At 36.9% G+C, this 20005-nt stretch overlaps 1 protein-coding gene and 1 pseudogene across 1 annotated transcript in view; one reads left to right on the forward strand and one right to left on the reverse strand.

Annotated features, from left to right (window-relative positions):
- TENM3 (teneurin transmembrane protein 3) overlaps positions 1–20005 on the forward strand; it is a 586425-nt gene that overhangs the window by 376570 nt on the left and 189850 nt on the right. The gene's annotated exons all lie outside the window — the stretch shown is intronic.
- On the reverse strand, positions 12024–17258 carry LOC121105633 (annotated as a pseudogene).

Raw genomic sequence — 20005 nt, forward strand, 5'->3', positions numbered from 1 at the left:
AAGTGAAAAGAAATATGGAAAACCCAGTATATTTGTGGTTTAGCCTAGTTTCCCACGTTGAATGAATGCCATAGATATTTATGACTTCCAAGCACTGTATCCGTTGAAATTTCTGAAGAATTTCTCAAGGATTTGAGATGGGTCATAGAAAAACAGATATAGGAAAATGGAGGGCTGAAGTTTTATATTAGAATTGGGTTTTTCGTGTGATTTCATATTTAAAAGAAAGTTTATTTATAGCTTACTTCTAGATATTCCCAAAGGTTATAATGTTTTATTTATTACTAAGGAAAAATATTGAGATTCATATTTCACACATCATCGAAATGATTGTACTTAAGCAGAAATTCTTCTCACATTTCTCATGATTTATTACTACTTAAGTTTGTATGGCTGAAAACATATTTTTTTGTTCAGGAATAAAAATAAATTAACTACAATAAAATACCAACAACTAAAAAGAATTCTTAAAGGCCTTTAGCTCAAAAGGAAAAAGAAAAGACTTTTCCTCTAAGCATTTCCCATTTCATTTTAAGCAGGGTAAAGTATTTCAATTCACAAAAACTTAGTTCTTGAACATGCTGCCTCAATTTACCCAAAGTCCCATAAACTTGGCAATTTAGATTTGTTTTGTGAGGCTGGAAATTTACGTTCTTTCGTATGCCTTTTTTAAATCTTTTAAAATGGCCAGTCATGTCAAATTGACTCCCATAACATGTAGATTTCTACTCTTATCAGAGCTGCAATTTACCACAGCTTTATTATTTATTATTTATCTTTCACTTTCTTCCAGAAAGGTTACTTGTAAGAAGGATTTAACTTACAGATTGTTTTCATTTGGTATGCATTACTTCATGCATTTATTTATTGCCATCTCTACGAAACCGTATTTTTGAAACTTCTGCTTCATTAGTTCCTTGCTTTAGAAATGAAGGAAGCATCTTCAAGCACAGGAATTTTTCTGAGCTACTATACAAAGAATTATTTAAAATGTTAAAGCATTTCATTGAGCCATTTATAGGTGTTATCTGTTGTATTTTTTTAAGATTTTATTCATTTATTTATTCTAGAGATAGAGAGGAATGAGAGGCGCAGAGGGAGAGGGACAAGCAGACTCCACACTGAGCGCAAAGCCTGACATGGGTGGGGCTTGATCCCACGACCCGAACACCATGACCGGAGCTAAACCAAGAGTCAGATACCCAACTGACTGAGCCACCCAGGCACCCCTCTGTTGTATATTTTAACTCAAATGAAACACAGAGTAAAATATATTATCTTTGCCTTCTTGATAATAATTTCAAATGATACATGTAGATAAGGTTTTAATTTTAAATGACAAGCAAATATTTAACTGACAAGTGACCTAAATTTGGTTGCATTTTGTTCCTTTCTTTCTCTTCCCCTACCTGCCACTGCCCCACACACCCTCCCTCCTCCCCACAAGATTGGGTAGTAAGAAGGTAAACTTCTCGGTAAAACTTACATCAAAAAGGAAAATCTTCACAATGCAATTGCAGATGGTAAAACAGTTTATTCTGCTCATAGATGTCGAGCATATGTTTCCTTTTTTAAAAATAACTTTTCAGATAGGCCTGAAATCTGGCTCTTTACAGGTTATCTCACCAACTTCTGCTACACTTCAAGCTAACATGAACTTTACAATTTTTGCTTTTATAACTGCAATTTTTACCTTACAAACAAAGGATAAGAAAAAGTTCTTATTACTGAGGAAGCAATTAACAGGTTTATGTTTAAAACTGGTCAGCACAGAAATGTAGTAAAATTGCATACAACACACACACACACACACACACCCAGGACTTCAGTGAAACTGGGGAAATCTGAGTAAGAAAGGTAGATTGTATCAATGTCAATATTTGGTATAAGTTTTGCAAGATGTTACCATTGGGGAAAATCAAGCCATCTTTTTCAAAGATTTTATTTATTTATTTGAGAGAGAGAGAGAGAGAGAGAGCACAAGCAGGGGCAGCAGCAGGCTGAGGGAGAGGGAGAAGCAGGCTCCCCACTGAGCAAGGAGTCTGATGCGATGAGAGGCTCAATCCCAGGACCCAGGATCATGACCTGAGCCGAAGGCAGACTCGTAACCAACTGAGCCACCCAGGTGCCCCTCTCTGTATTATTTCTTAAAACTGCATATGAATCTACGATTGTCTCAAAATTTCAATAAAAGAACAACAACAACTGGTTAGTAATTTTCAAGAGCCAGGTGGTGAATATGTTAGCCTTTTTAAGGCGGCACGAGGTGGCAACTGCTCCAATTCATTATAGTGTGAAAACAGTGGACATAAACAAGTGGGTGTGACATTGTTCTTTTGAAAATTTATTTAGAAAAAGCGGACTAGTAGTTTGCAGACCTCTGGTTTTTAAAAAGGAGGTTTTAATATTCTATATGCTACTCCTCTCGGAAAAAAATGATAAAAGTAAATCACATTATTATGCTTTAATTTGCAGTGTATCTCTGTCTTCATGATTTCCTCAATTTGCATAAATATTTATACGTACAGTATACATATACACTTTATTTTAAATATTCTACAAAGCACTTCTTGGGTACCATGTTTCTGCATCTTGGGAAGTCAAAATGAGTTAATGTTGTTTGACTTAGAATAGTATGGAATCTGGGGGCGCCTGGGTGGCTCAGTTGTTAAGTGTCTGCCTTCGGCTCAGGGCGTGTCCTGGATGGAGTCCTGGGATCAAGCCCTGCATCAGGCTCCTTCCCTGGGAGACTGCTTCTTCCTCTCCCACTCCCCCTGCTTGTGTTCCCTCTCTCACTGGCTGTCTCTGTCTCTGTCTCTGTCAAATAAATAAATAAAATCTTTAAAAAAAAATAAAGCTGGTAAAAATGGATTTTAAAAAAAAGAATAGTACGAAATCCTTTTTAGGCAGATCACCATATTAAAGGAGGATATAACATGGAATTTCTATCTTAAAATTCTCATCTATAAACATGAGTAAGAGTCGAAGTTGAAAAATAGCCACTTTCTGTGCTTTCCTTTCTTTCTATCATGTCCAAGAGTTGAACATCCTCTACAAGAGTTTAGGCTGTGTTCAATTACTTTGATTTTCAGGTGCAATAAAGCATTACCACAAGCAGAATCTAACTCCAAGTAAGAGTGCACTCAGGCTTATGTTTCAGACAATTTCAAAAAAATCCATTGTACAGGATTTCAATATTTACTCTGTAGACTTTTTTGTCCCTCCCCCCTGCCCCATCACGGGCATAGTTTTCAGAAATCAGCTTCAGTTTCCATTGAGTCCAATTGCTTTCTTCCCGTATGATTCTTTTTCTTTCAGCTTCCTCATCTCTTTTTAATGTGAGTGGCTTGTGTGGAAAAGCACCTTGAAGGCGGGGTAAAAAAGAAAGGAATATGCTTTGCAGAGACATGTGTATTAAGTTTTCCTCCGCACCATGGAGAGTTACAGAGACTGCAATTTCAAAGGAGAGGCAGTTTAAACACTACGAGGCACTGGTGAGGAAAAAAAAATGTAATGCCCACCATTTAGCAGAAATATATCTGGAAATCTGGATAGATTTCCAGAATGATTGTGGAGTGGTGAGAACCAAGTAGGGTTAACATGATAAGATTGCTTGATTTTAAGTAATTTTAGAAGATGAAAGATACTTCTGAGAATGTTTTGAAAGTTCCATGCACATCCCTCTCGTTTACCCTACCCTTCGTTTAATCTGTGGCTGAGGTCGTCTGCTTACACCACGTCTTCACTGTCCTTTGAATGTGACCCTACATCTTTATCCCCATTGAGGGCTTTTGTGTATCTACTCTGTGCAATCCTGCAAATATCTACTAACCTTCCTCCCTCACTGCTCATGCAGACACAACGCACGCACACACAACACACGCGCGCACACACACTCACACTCACTCACTCATCCCACATCCATTCCCTGTGCTGCTGCCAGAGTCATCTTCATAACATGCATCCCAGGCCTTGTCATGCATTTGCTTAAAACCACTCAGCAGCTCCTTGCTGCTAGTACAGTATGTGTGTGAATTCTGTGGTCAATGCGCACGGCAAAACAAGTCCAAATCTTTTTCCTTCCTGTGTTTCCAAATCACTTCCTAAGTCATTTGCCTTTCTCCTGCCCTATCCCAGCATCTGCCCACGCCCTTTATAGTTCAGCCAATCTGAACTCTGGCTTTATTGTGCGCCATGCCATGTTCTTGCTTTTGCTTCTTTCCCAGATGTCCTGAAGCCTTCTCTGCCTGAAATATGCATTCCTCAGGACAACTCAAGCATTATTCTAATCAGAAAAGCCTTGTGTGAATCTTTCAGAATTGAACATATTTCATCTCTTAGATTATTTGCCAGATACTATTTGATCTCTTTGTATGTTCATACCCAAGAGTGGGAGGGCAATATGGTATAATAGAAAAGAAGCTTTGGAATTCAGATGCAGTGGGAGCTCAAAAGGGCAGGAAAGAATCTGTTTAACTCCACATGGAATTACTAGCACCTGGCAGGTACCTGAAATACTATTCAATGTATATGTCTTGTATGAATTATTGAATGAATCAGTCAGTCAATCAATAAAGAAGATAATCTGTGTCTTACTCATTGGAATTGGTTGGACTATCAGCCCGAGAGCATTTCTAAAGATATTAAGGTTTGAAAGGAAGACTCCCTTCTGTAGTATTTCTATAATGAAGGGGTGAATATCTAAAAGGAATTTCTAACCATTCACGCGGTTACATAGGAAACTGTAACAGTTCGTTTCAGAAACAGCAGTGGACTCATCATCAAGTGGGTCTGCTACCTTAACAACGTAGTTAATGCGTCTCTGAAAGAAAAAATATGTAAGTTGGGGGAATATATTCTGTTTTAAACACTAATATTTATGATTATCACGCGCATAAGTTATGCACTTCTTTTTTCCAGTTTTGGCTATCCTTACAATTCCTCCAACACTCAGCAACCTATAAGATATCTCAACAAAATATCCTAATATGTAACATTTCTACATCATTATCAACATGGCTGAAACCTAATTTTTTAAAACTGATGTATCACTCATGCTATGGCAGGTGCTCAATAAATATGTGTGAAATGAATGAATGAACCATTACCAAAGGAGTCTCTTCAGCTCCCACACTTAAAGAGATAGTCATAACTTTACAGCCAGATGCTGTCCCAAGATCCTTGGACCCTTGACAAGCACCCACGTTAATTTTCCTTCTACTTCTTTTCTCATAATAAATCCCTTACAAGGAACCTCTGCATAGCTTTACCGTATCAAGTAAAAATTCTCCTACTTGGATTTTAGAGTCACCAACTGACCTGCCCACATTGGTCTATCTAGAACTCTCTCTTCACTTGCTTTCCAAAACAGTGTCACTGCTCACCTCCTGCTCTTCTTTATGATGGCCCCATGACTAGTGTGTATCTTTGCTTCTCCTTTTGGTTTATCTAAGGTTTAGCCTACACTTGAAGCCTTCCAAACTAAGCCCAGCACAAAGCAAAGGTTTCCTTACTTTCCTCATATAGTTTGAATTTTTTTTTATTACTTTTTTTGTACTTGCCTGAGATTTGTGGTCTGGCTGCTTCAAGTATATAAGTTCTATCTCCAAAAACAGCGTAAGCTCCATTAGGTCAATCCACCTGTCTTCTCCTTCTGTATCTCCACAGTACTTGAACATTATTGGGGAATAAAATTTAAACTTGTGGTTTGGCAGCAGTGAACCATTGTTGATTCAAGACAAATACATTTATGAGAACAAAGTTGTCCATTGTATGCAGAATAGACTGGAATGGAGAGAGTCGATAGACAGGATACAATTTTTTATAAGGTTTATACCTAGTCAACAGACAAGGGTTTTTATTTTAATAAATGAGGGGTAGAGAAGGAGGGATGATAAGGGTCTAGTGAGACAATGGGAATCCAGTGGAGGGTTCATAATCAAGGTACATTTTTAATCAGTTAACAACAAACTTGTTGATTAAATACAGAGGATCAAAGAAAGTAATAAGTCACAAATGTCACCTAACTTTCAAGGAGGAACTGGTGATTTCAGTGGAAAAGTGAAATGGTTGAGAAAGAGGCAATGTGTTAGGCAGGGGTATGGAAGGAGCGGGATAACTTTAGTTTTGTGCAGATTGGCAGTGGACATGGAGAAGACAAGAAAGATGATTCCTTTAAGGTGCATTGGGCTACGAATGATGACATTACGTTGGCTACAGTGGATTTTTAAAATTGCATCCGCAGATTTAAAAATTTCTCTTGCTCCCACCCAATATAGATGTGCTACTAAGTTAATCTTCAGGGATCACACACTTTACACTGATTTTTTTTTTAATCACATTGGTTTATTTTGAAGCAAAGTTGTTACGGTAGTCTGGTAGAGAGAAAGTTAATTGAAACACTCATACTGGTATAATTTTGTTGTAATTCTCATTTCAAATTTAATGGATCAGTGCCTGCTAGAAAGGAGGAGGCACACCAGGAACTAATTGACCTGTGAGCAGGTAGAGTCAGAGGCTGAAATCCTAATTCTTTTAAGAAAATTGCGGGGTGAGGGTTGTTTTTGCTACTGTTGTTTCTCTTGCTTTGAATAGGATATAACCATGCTTGAGGACCATTAGAGGACAGAAATCAAATCTTAATCAGTCTTCAAGGTTTTTTTTTTTTTTTTTTCCTGTTTGAAAGAAAGGTTCAAATTCACTTTAAAGCCTAGGGAGTTTAATTAAAGTAAGTAGAGACAAAAGTACTCTTTTGAGAGCTGTCATTTCTCTTAGTATGACACTATTAATAATGTAGCATAACGGTATTTTGGAAGTTTGGTTCTTCGCCTTGTCTTTGTCTTGTTCTCATTCTTTTCTGTATTCTAATGACAGGGAACTAAAGCACTTAAAGGAAGGTAGTGTACTAAATTCACTGTCTCCTCCTGCACCACATTATCTCTGACCTCAGCTGTAATTCTTGGAAGAAATAACCCTTGCAAGCACTGTCTGTTTGTTTTTTTTCTTTCCCTTCTTTTGTTGTGAGCCTCTTTTACCAACAACATTTACAGGGTTCTTTACAAAGAATTTTTCCCCCAATTAGGATGAAAACTAGATCATTATGTGACCGTTTCACTGTGTGCGTAACTTCCCTTTTTGACAGCTCCATTAGCCCTACCCAGTTCTAAATCTTCGTATTTCTGACTTGCCTTGAAATCGGAAAGCGTTTTCGTCATGCCAGTCTTTGTGAGCAACAAGCATGAATGGAGGCATGGCAGACATCACAGCCTCTTCCTGGAACTGACCTGCCTCTCCACTGAGTGCCCGGCCAAAACATCTACCACTTCCACCTGACGATTTAGCTTTGCTTGCTAATTATGTGTGGCACAGTTTTGAATCGCGGGAGTGTTTCTGAGATCACTTTTCATTGTTGTGTGCACAGTGATGTGTTACCTGTAACTTGGATTTCATGATCTCCGTTGTTTGAAAGTTCATTGGTATTCTCTGTTAGAATAGCGTCTGATTTGCGTGAGTAAGCGTTCCATTGCATCTGCCTTTGTCACTTGATTTTGGTGAATATTTTTTAAGTCAAATGATAGATCTAAGGTGTGCTACTTCTAATTGCATTGACTTGCAGAAAGCTGATTATTGAACATCATGATACTATAAATTGTACTTTTATTCTATTCTCATGCTCTGTTTTTATAGTATGCATAAGGTTGGAATATTAGAATTACCCAGTATTTTAACATGATAGGTAAGAAGTAAGAAATTATAAGGGAAGCAGGTATTACTTCGTTCTGAATGTAATAGATGAAACTGACCCTAGTTTGATGTCCTCACTACAATATAAAACATGGGAGTGTATCGTGAAGGTAAGAAGTTAAAGAGTTAATAGTTCTTTATAAACGAGAAGGCCATTAACTTTTAATAATGCTGTCTCAAATATTTGTCTGTAAATTGTGGTGATAATCAAAGATGAGCCTATGGGATTGTGCTCTGTAGTACTGTTTGATTTGATAACTCTGGTAATCCCTTAAGCACGTTAGGAAAAATATTTTATGCTTACATTAGCAACTATTGTGAGTTTGTAAAATAACCTGCCAACCCGACATGTATTATAAGGACAAGAAGAAAAGCAATTATATCTCAGATTTTATGGGCCTTTTTTTTTTTGAATGATTACTTTTAGAAATTTTTTTTTAACTAATAACATTTTTGTTTCTTGCCATGAGAAAGAGATGAACTGGCTTCAGAAAATTAAAAAATGAGACAAAACGCTGTGTACATACTAAAAAATGTTGAACTGTTTATACAAGTGGAAAATAACACCCAAATTATTTTTTAATCTGTGTTCCCCATTTAAAACATTGTGTAGTTTCCCTGCAATAAAACAATGTTTTCCCTGTCACTGCTGGGTTGTGGTCTCCACCACGGCCTTACCTAGACAGCATTCTGACCCCAGAGTCAAAATAAAGCAAGAATTTCTTCCTTTAAAATTGAATTTCTAAAAAGTTGAAATAAAATTGAATTTCTATAGTACTATTTTCTTAATGGCAGTAAAATTGATATGTAACAATATGCAAATTTCAGGGGTCCAACATTCTAATTTGACATCTGTATGCCCTACAAAGTCACCACTAAAAGCCTAGTTACCCTTCTCCACCATAGAGTTGATCTCCTTCATCCATTTCACGCGTCCTCTTCCGTCTTCCTCACCTGTAACCATCAATCTGTTCTCTATATGTACAGGTTTTTGTTTTGCTTGTTCATTTTGGGTTTTTTTTTTTTCAGATTTCACATATACGTGAAATCATACTCTATTTGTCTTTTACCATTTCACTTAGCGTAAAACCTTCGAGGTCCATCCATGTTGTTGCAAATGGCCAGAGTTCATTCTTTTTTATGGCTGAGTGGTATTCCATTCCATTCCGTTATACACACATGCGCGCGCACACACACACACACCCCACATCTTCCTTATTCATTCATCCACTGATGGACGTTTAGGTTGTTTCTAGTTTTTGGCTACTGTAAATAATGCTGCAGTGAACGTAGGGCTGCGTATATCAACATTTTCCTATTCTTCAGATAAATAAAGTTAAATTGCTGCATCACGTGGTAGTTCTATTCTTGATTTTTCGAGGAACCTCCATACTGTTTTCCATAGTGTCTGTACCAATTTGCATCCCCACCAACAGTGTACAAGTGTTCCTTTTTCTCTATATACTTACTAACACTTGAGTATGTATTCTTCTGGAAAATGTTTATTTTCTCTGTCCATTTTTTTAAATAGGTTGTTTTGTTGTTGTTGGGTGGTATGAATTTTCTGTATATTTTGGATATTAATGCCTTGCCAGATACATGATTTGCAAGAATCCCATTCAGTAGGCTGCCTTTTCATTTTGATGATGGTCTCTTTCACTGTGGAAGAGCTTTTAGTTTGACGTAATCCCATTTATTTATTTTTGCTTTTGTTTCCCTTGCCTTTGGAGTCAGATCCACAAAATATTGCTAAGACTGATGTTGAGTGTTAGGAATTCTGTGGTTTGGGGTCTTGCAAGTCTTTAATCCATTTGAATTAATTTTTGTGTAGTAATCATTCAGATTTTCTATTTCTTCATGATTCAGTCTTGGAAGATTATATGTTTTGAGAAATGTATTAATTTCTTCTGGGTTGTCCAATTTGTTGGTGTCTAATTATTTATAGTAGTCTCCAATGATTATTTCTATTTCTGTGGTGTCAGTTGTAACTTCTTTTTCATTTTTGACTTTGTTTATTAGTACCCTCTCTTGGGGCGCCTGGGTGGCTCAGTTCATTAAGTGGCTGCTTTCGGCTCAGGCATGATCTCAGGGTCCTGGGATTAAGCCCTGCATTGGGCTCCCTGCTCAGCAGGGAGTCTGCTTCTCCCTCTCCCTCTGCCACTCTCCAGCGAATGCTCTGTCTCTCTCTTTCTCTCTCTCTCTCAAATAAAGAAATAAAATGTTTTTTTTAAAAAAGAACCCTTTCTCTTTTTTTCTTGGTTGGTCTAAAGGTTTGTCAATTTTGTTTATCTTTTCTAAGAACTAGGTCTTAGTATCATTGATCTTTATTATTTCCTTTTTTCTGTTGACTGTGGGCTTTGTTCTTTTCCTAGCTCTTTTATGTGTAAAGTTGGATGGTTTGAGATTTTTCTTCTTTTTCTGTCATAAGCCTGTATTACTATGATCTTCCCTCTTAGAAACACTTGTGCTGCATCCCCAAATTTGGTGTGTTGTATATCTGTTTCCATTTGTCTCTAGGTATTTATTCCTTTCTTATTTGATTTCTTCATTTACCCATTGGTTGTTCAGTAATGTATTGTTTGGTTTTTACATTTTTGTGATTTTTTTCTGGTTTTCTTCTTGTAATTGATTTCTAGTGTCATAGCATTGTGGTTAGAGAAGAAGCTTGATAGGATTTCAGTCTTCTTGCATTTATTGAGCCTTGGTCTGTGGCCTAACATGTGATCTATCCTGGAGAATGTTCCACATGCACTGAGAACAGTGTGCATTCTGCAGTTTGGGGATGGAATGCGCTGTATATATCTGTGAAGTACATCTGATCTAATGTGTTGTTTAAGGCCAATGTTTCCTTAGTCTGCAGTACTATCTTAAAGCTAACATTTCATCTTCATTTTCTTCTTGACAACATGTCTAAATCAAAACTGACAAAAATAATTACCCCTGTGTAAATTAGTATGGAAAGTTTCTTTGACCATTGCCAGAGTTCTTAATTTTTCAGAACTTTCTTTAATTGCTTATGAAATAGGAATAAATACCAACAGCTTATGGTGGCTGTGAGATTAAGTAAAATAATGTATGTTGGGCACATAGCCTAATGAATTTAATAAACTTTAATGAGTATAAAATTTCCTTTGTAGATGTCTCCCTCCCATTGTGCCCCCCACTTTTGCATTTAGGGTTTATAAAGTTACATTAAGCCTAGATTTTTTTAGAAACTCCCTTTTAGATTTATAATAACGTCTTTCTGAAATTACTGGGTAAAGCAATTTAGTTATGGCTAGCCAAAAAAATAGAGAAAAATATGTAGTTCCTTTTTCTTTGTTTTTCTTTCTTTTTTTTGTAGTGAAGAGCATTATCTTTTAGGCACAGTTTTTTTGAGTATCAGGGGTTAAAGGAATTGTTATAGACTGGATATGGATGTGTTGGAATGCTTTAGAAAATCGATTCCCGCTAATGGAGAGAATGTTTTTAAAGTGAACTATTGCCATTCCTTCAGTGAACCACATACAGCAGAAAAAATTCAAGTAAACATTGAAGGAGAGGCAAGCTCTTCCTTATAGAATTAATGAGAATTGCAGTGATCTGCCGTGGGGAATTAGAATTTGAAAAACCTTTTCCATGTGCATTATTCCCTAACGTCTAGAACCAGATAAGTAGACTCTAATTTTAAATGTGCAATTATCCAAACAAGATGAATGTGCAGGACAATGCTGGATAAGACTGTCGATCTTCATGTTAGTATTTTTATTCTCCTTTATAATAGACATATAGTTGGCAAAAGCCACATGTCTGTGAGATCCCTGAAGACCACAGCTAACTCAGGAGAGATGTAGCTAGCTTCATCTTACTTCAACGATGGAGATAGAGCCCAAGGGAGACACATCCCAGAGTTAACCCCTTGCTGTTGGCCTTTATGATGTCTTTGGTCAGTTGTTTTATCTTGAGGAGATTTTGTTTTGTTTTTGAAGGGATACTTAATAACACGTTAGATCACACATGCTTATCTAATATGTATTTTTTAGATCAGGAAAGCTAAAGCCAAGCATCCTGTTCCTTGGTAAAAATGGCCTGCTTAATGTATCTACATTGCAGCGTGATTTTTAAAATGCTGTAATTATAATTCTAGAACTTAAGAATTGGAATAGGTGCCAGTGTTTTCTCCTTTATATGGGACATTCCTTTGAAAATCATTTGACACTTGGGCAAAAATTCCATAGCCATATTCTTAAGAGCACTGTGTTGAGTCTTCATGATTCAGATGATACAGGGGAAGCTTCAGTTCAACCTTCTAGAGAAGACATTGCAGCTTGCATGACCTCGTCAACCAAGAGAATGCTGGCGGCCATCACAGTGCAGGAGAGAAGGAGCTGTTTTTTCACACAGTAGTTATGCCATATGCCAACATCTGCTGCTGCCATTGGCTCACCTGTGTTTAAGTCCACACCTACAACAAGGTGACCCAGTTCTGAATGTTCTGTTCTTGCTTTAATTTTAATTAGTGCTTCTGGAATGTCAAAACCAGAGCTCTGAGCAAGAACTTTGGGAATAATGAGCAATGCATTTGCAAATGCTTGAACTCCAAGTTGGGCCCTGCCCTTTTACTGGACTCAGAATCAGGGCTTTTCCCATTGCTAGCTCCACTGCCCCAGCAGTGGAGAACGTAAGTGGAGAACCACCCAGACATCAGCCAGAGCATTTTTAACAGGCCTCAGGCCATCTCCTATTGCATCCTTGATTTGAGTGAGGATGTGCTTATTTGGTCCTTTGACCAGTAATGTGACAGAGCGAAGGTTGTTACATTTCCCACTACTGGTGAACTTCTCTTCTTCCAGTGTCTACGCAGAGATGAGACATGCATGTCACCTGCATGTCCCGAACAGTCAGAATTTAGGTCATCAAAAGAATTTAAGGCTACCCCACCACGAGCAAGAGTCAGCCTTTTTATATTTCTCTTTTTAGCTCTGCCCAGAGCTGTTATGCCTTTTTTTGGCAAGAGCATCTAAGGAAAAGGGTCAGTTCCCTTTTGATTAAGTAACAGATCTTTTCTCTGAATCACCACAGACTTTCTTTTTCAGTTCTATCATGTTTTTAATTGTATCTTCAATGAATCTTCTTTCAGCTTTTACCAGTCTCTCTCTCTTCTGAATTCTTGTTTTAAAAAAGCCAGAATTCACTTCCTTTTTTTTTCTCTCATATTCATGGGACACGTTGCACATACGAGGATGTATGAATCTTCCGCTCTTTTTTTTCACATCGGGATGCCATGCCCTTTGGTCCAAAACAAGACTTCTGATGAAGCTCGTATTCATTTCAGATTTGTGTGTCACGTCTGTAACCTCGGCCATGGAAAGGTCAGTCGGTTCATCTTGTTTGTAACGGCCAAAATGGAGGCCGCCGCAGCCTCTGGTGGGACATCAGCATGTTCGGCATGAGCCTTAGTATATAGAGAGATTCTGGCCAAGACACCTGTTAAGTGCTGCCCTATCCCTCTCTTTGCTAACTTTGACTTATTCCAAAAACCGAGGTACCTTTACCTTTGCAGATTCAAATCTGTCTGTTGTTGTTCTGCGATGAAGACCTTCAGAAATGTAGCGATCCCCCTGTTTGATCAGCTCTCCAATGATGAGAACACTGGAAGTGGTGCAGTCACCGCTCATGTCATCCTGGGCTCTTGCTACTGTGGGTATTAAAGAGGCTGTTGCATGTGGAATTTGCATTTTATGAAGCAGCACATTGCCATCTTTAGTAAGCTTGACGTCTCCAGAAAGAAGCATTTTTGTGGTGTCATTAGGCCCCAGGTTGGTCCTCAGAGCATCCTGCAGCCCCTGGGCTGTGCTAATGTTGACTGCCAATGCTGCCCGGGCTCGGGCACCTTGGCCTTGGAGTTCAGGGTCTTCACAGCCACCGTAGCTGACACAGCAGAAGAAGAGGGAAGGGACCAGGCATGCAGAATGCCCGAAGCCTCGAGTAGCTTTATATTTTATAAAATACAAAGTGATAAAGCATAATAACATTTGATACTTGAAGTCAGCAACCAAAGCTTTGTACTGTGTGTATGTGCGCGCACACACACACACACACACACACACACACACATACACACACATATAAAATGCTATAGAATTGTGGAATTTTTTTTTAACTGGGAAAAGATAGTAGAAATCATGATCTATCCCCCTAATTTTATAGATAAAGGTAACCAAGGCTGAAAGAATAGAATATGTTAAAGATAGAGCCAAGGAATGTACATATGCTGGTTTATGTTCAAAGCAGTATATATATTTATCAAATACAAGAATTTCTTTTTTTCACTTGTATCCACCTAACTATATTATGACTCTGGGTCTTTAATAAATAAAAATGAATTATATATGATATGATCGAGTTTCAGAAATTTTGAGATTAATGTCAGGACACTAATTTTTGTTAAAAATAATTAGTAATTATATATAAAAAATAAAATACACACTTTTGCCGCCCAAACCCAGTCAGCATTCATTAGTTAGTGGACTATGTCCACATACTACATATTTTCCCTACTAGGCAGGTAATGCACGTGCTTACAGATGAAGGTTTTGTGAGCAATGTGTATTTGGCACATATTTTGCATATATTAGAAGTGATTTAGTAAAATATTTGGGTAAAAGCAAATATAGTCAAGACTGTGCGAATGGGAACGCAACAGATTCAGGTAGAAGAATTTTTTATTGGTAAGTAAATTCTAATAATAGAGATTTCACCTCAGTTTTAAGAATCATCATGATTTTCAACAGAAGGGCATATTTATTGTAAACCCTGAGCAGTCTTTCTGAAACCTGAAAAAGATTTGTGAAAACAGCCTGCAATAAAAATCACGCACGCTTCATAAAACAGTACTTGATAGATATCACTTGCACCATTAGGAACTAAACGACAAAGGATGTAATTTCAGTTCGAGCATGCAATATTAATCGAAAGCCTTTAAAACATCTTGCTGATGGGAACTATGACAACGTGACATTGAAGAATTAGGAGCTGAAGACATCTATCTTAATCAGATTTTCAAAGTAAATGCCATAAAGCACAAAGTTGTTTCATTCGTTTCTACATTTGCCCATGTGTCGATGGGAGCATCATTTTCATGTGTGTTGCTTGAAATGCAAAGAGGACAAATTCAGTACCTGATAGTATGAGCTCATTACCCAGGACGTAAGCACATCTTAGCCACCCTGCACGTGCATGGAATTATTTCGGTAATAATGTACATTCTTTCCATCTTTTATGCTAGTGATACATTATCCTCAGCAAACACTCTGATACTAGGACATACTTTTTTTGGGGGGGAAGTATTCGTTATTACAAACTCACTTTGGAAGACAGTGTGGCAAAATCAAGTAAAGATCATGAATATCCCATGATCAAGCAATTCCATTCTGTGTATGCACCCCAGAAAGGCATGCTTTTATGCAACAAGAACACACGAACAAGAACGTTCACAAACAGCATTGTTGGTATTAGCCAACCACTAAATACAACCCACCTGCTGATCAAGAGTAGAATGGATAGGGGCGCCTGGGTGGCACAGCAGTTAAGCGTCTGCCTTCGGCTCAGGGCGTGATCCCGGCGTTACGGGATCGAGCCCCACGTCAGGCTCCTCCACTATGAGCCTGCTTCTTCCTCTCCCACTCCCCCTGCTTGTGTTCCCTCTCTCGCTGGCTGTCTCTATCTCTGTCGAATAAATAAATAAAATCTTTAAAAAAAAATAAAAAATAAAAAAGAGTAGAATGGATAAATGTGACAAGTTTAATTGCTATAATTCTACACAGCCGTGAAAGTTCACCAACTGTAGATATACGTACAACAGTACAGTACACCTTAAAGACATAATGGTGAACAAAAGCAGCCAAACACAATAGAATATATACTGACTTATTCCATTTCCTATTAAGTTAAAAAGCAGTAAAATTAAGCCATGTAATTTATGCGTGCACAATTAGATAATCAAAGCTAAAATGAAAAGCAAAGACATGAATACATCATCAAGATAGTATTTAAAACAAAGGGAAAGGCTGTGCTCAGGACAGGAAGGGCAGGGGGCTTCGGGGATGGCATTTATGTTCTCTTTCTTGACCTAGTCAGTATGACAAGGGTTGATTTTCAGCAATTCATTAAGTTGCACATTTAATTTTATGTACTTTTTGTATGCTTATTGTATTTCCTGATTTTTAAAAGAAATTACTCTTTAAAAGGTAAAACATACTCATGTTTAAAAGTCATGCAGTATTGAAAGAGTACTAAGTGAAAAGCCAGCTTTCTCAGCCCGTAGTTCCAGCCCTCAGAAGTGACATTAAATTAGCAATCACTAAATCACTACATTTGAGATATTTAAAAAAATATTTAGGTGTATATTTGCCTTTATAATTTTAGAAATGAAAATGAAATGTTTTTAAAGACCTCCTTGTAGAAAGAAATGAAGAAATTATGGGCATACTCATATATAAACATCTTCTTTGGCAAAAAAAAAAAAATATATATATATATGGTAAAAAAAATTTATTGCTTTATTTGAATAAATGGTGAGAGGATGGAAATAAGACCTTACATTAAAATAATATTTCAAAGTATATAAAAATACTTTAATATACATTATCTCTTTTAATCGTCTATACGAGAGTGATTATCAACCCCATTGTACACACGAGGAATCAGAGAATTTAGAATAGGAAATTGATTTGCTCAAGTTACACAGTTACTAAATTTTGAACAGGGAACTTGAACCCAGGTGTTAGAGACTGAATGTTTGTCTCTCCCCAGATTCATATGTTGAAGCTGTAACCCCCCCCCATGCAACTGTATTTGGCAATGGAAAATCTAAAGAAGTACTCAAGGTTAGATGAAATAATAAGGGGGAGGCCTTGATTTGATAGTCTTGGTGTTCTTCTAAGAAGAAATACCAGGAGCTAGCTGGCTCTGCCCAGTGAGGACACAGGGGGAGGACACGGGGAAGGCAGCTGTCTGCGAGCCAGGAGGAGGACCCTCACTAGAAACTGACTGCTGGACCTTGATCTTGGACTCCCAGCCTCCAGAACTCTGGGAAAGTAAATTTCTATTGTTGAAGTCCCCCAGTCTGTCGTATTTTGTTATGGCAGCCTGAGCGGACTGCTCTGCCAGGTCGTTTTTTCCCTTCTCTACAGTAAATCCATTCATCTCTTCAATGGAAAATTTTAATAAACTGGCCTGAAAATGCTTGTGGACTCGTGAAAGGAAAGATCAGAAGGTCTGTGAAAGAATATCTTAGTCATCTGCTTTCTTTTGAACCTCTCTTGTGAGAGGAAGGTTTCTAGTGGCAATTAGCATCCTATAGAAAGTCCTAGCCTCCGGCTTCAACAAGTCATGCTTACTACTATTTTAAAAGACACAACAAAGCCTCAGGACATCCAGATCATTTGTCTCCTAAACAATAGTACCTCGTATTTCTATAGTACTTTGCAGTTCTTTTCTTCGCTGTACCATCCTTTCTGTTGGTGCTGAGTCATTATAGCAGTAGAAAAATGTATATTGGGAAGAGGCTTTTAGTGTTGCATACACGCAAAAAATTATCCCAGAATTATTGACAGGGAAGGGCATTCACCAAATATGCAAGTGGCCGCTTAAATGATGACTTGTTTCCCTTTTAATCAAAGAGCATCATTGCAGGGTTTCCACTTAAGATCACTGTCATTGCACATGCCAAGAAGGGAAAGGATACCGTCAGTTCTGTTGAAAATTTTGCATCTACGTAATATTTAATGTTTGCAGTAACGCACTTTTCTGCCTGGAGGCCATCGTGTGATTGTAAGGAAACTTTAAAGATTTTATTCTGTTTCAATGTAAGACATTTATAGTTAATGTGGACTCAGTAAATTGCAGATAACAAATATGAGTTCAAATAATATGCCAGGGGGAAAAGTCAATGGCAAAGTTAGTATTTTGGGGGAAATAAGATCATCAGTGTTGTTGGATACTTTCTGAGTGTTTTCTGATCACTTATTTTTCCTATAGTTGCCGAAATATTCAAAAAACAGAAGTCAGAAAAAGGTTTAAAGTAAACTGAATCTTTTTCCTAAATTGGATAACAGTAATTTTTAAAATGCATTATAACTGTCATCATAACTTTTAAGAGTCTGGTTGGTTTTCTTCTAAGTTTGAAAGTTTCATGCTGGCTTTTTTTTTCCTTTTTCAGTTGTTTCCTTAAGCAATTTTAATATTGAACTCTGAAGTAAATTTAAGTTTGATACAAAATGATTCTGACTATATGTACCTTAAAATGTTACTAGTTACAAGATGTGTAATACAGAATGCTTTATTTTAAAAATAAACATTATTTTTAATATTTGTAACAAGATAATATGGTACGATATTTGTGCCATGAATAAATATGGTCAAAGTCTCATAATACTTAAAGTGAAATAAAGTAATTTTTTACTACGTCCCTTAAATGTTTTGTATGTATAACGTAAGATAATATGGGGCTTTTAATTACCCTAAAATTTGAATATTCATAACACAATTTAATATGTTTCAAGAAAATATTATATAGTACCTAAAAGAATTTTAGAATTAAAAAACTTCAGAATTCATTGCCTGAGCCCACCTTGCCCCCAAACACCATTTTTTTACGGAGGAGAAAAACTGAGCCCCAGAAATTAGTTGATTTATATGAGGTTATGTTTAGTTAAAGCCAGCACTAAACCCTACGTCTTCTGTTTCCTGTTATAGTACTTTCTTCTATACAAGACATCTTCTTTGTGACAAAGAATATATTATCTGAAAAGCATAGCGAATTTGCATTATTTGGAATATTCGAGTTGCTTTTCTTATTCTTTAAAGCCATTTTGTTACATTGTAATAGCTTTTAGTTGCCATCTAGCCTGTCCTTATCCATATTACAAAATGTGCTTTTTTAATATCATATCATGTACTCCACTTAAAGTCAATAAAATTTAATTGCACTAAAATCAAATGCTCATTAGGTAATGAGAGAGGAGCGAAGTAGTCATTGATTTTATGTCACCAGTTCTTTATTGTCGAGATTGGGATAGCTGCTTCCCTTTTTGCTTACTGTCTTAGGTAAAGTATTTTAAAATGGGTAGAAGAATATCTTGAAACATATCCTGAGACATTTTGAAGGAATTTTTATCCAGTTTTCTATGCGTGTATAATAGCTAAGTTTTATGTATGCTTCTGTGAGAAATGATTATGCCAAACTAAGAATTCCATAGAGGATAAATCTGTGGCATTACTAGGGTTAAGTACAGTAAAAGATGAACTATTTTAACAAGCCAAAGGTAGCCATGTACATTTGTTTCCATCCACTGAAATAAGTTAGGGTGCTTGACATTTCAGATGAGCTGCACGCTTTTGAACAGCAACGTAGAAGTCAGAATGTCTTCAAAGAGAAGTGACAGCCATTTAAGAGAAGTTGCCTCTTATAAAACATAACCCCCCCCAAAGCTGTCATCCAATAACAAAAAAGACAATAGCGGAGATAATTTATATGAAACAAGAAAGAGATGAGTAAGTCCATGTTCTGTATAATTTGACGGCCATAAACATGGAAAAAGCTGTTTAACTCTAAAGAAATCTCTGTTCTGGGCTTCTGCAACTCTTTCTGGATTTATATGGAGCTCCTTTATCCTATCTTCTTTTGCCTTAGACCTACTCTTTCATATTTAAGCACTCTTCGTCTTTCTGGTGCCATCTGAGTGATTTCTTCAGGTCTCTTTTCCTATTCACTGGTACTCTCTATAGTTGTGTCTAATATACAGTTTAAACCATGCAGTAAGTTTCTGATTTCAGTGGCTGCATTTTTCTTATTTATACACATTCTACTTTTTTTAACTTCCTTTTTCTCATACTGTCTTATTCATATGGTTTTAATTTCTTTTAAGTGTTTAACCATTCTAAACATACTTAAGTTTTATCTGATGGTTATATTATCTGAAGTTTTGGGGGAGATCAGTTCTGCTGTCTGTTTTGTCTATAGATTTTGGTTCAAGGTAGATTGTTTCCTCTTAAATTTTGTAACTTTAGACTGTAAATTTATTGAAAGCTGTGTTTTATTTGTGGAAATCCTTTGTGACTTCATTTGAAAGCATATTCTTCTAAAGAAGTTTTACGTTTGTTTCTGCCAGGTGCCCCAGGGAAGAGCATTACACTTTTAACATTAATTTATTGGCTTGAGGTTCCAGAACTACATTGAGAGTATATGCTTCAACCTCATATGACAACCACAGGGAAGCCC

The sequence above is a fragment of the Ursus maritimus genome, unplaced genomic scaffold (assembly GCF_017311325.1).
Source record: "Ursus maritimus isolate PB19 unplaced genomic scaffold, ASM1731132v1 scaffold_28, whole genome shotgun sequence".
Classification (NCBI taxonomy): Eukaryota; Metazoa; Chordata; class Mammalia; order Carnivora; family Ursidae; genus Ursus; species Ursus maritimus.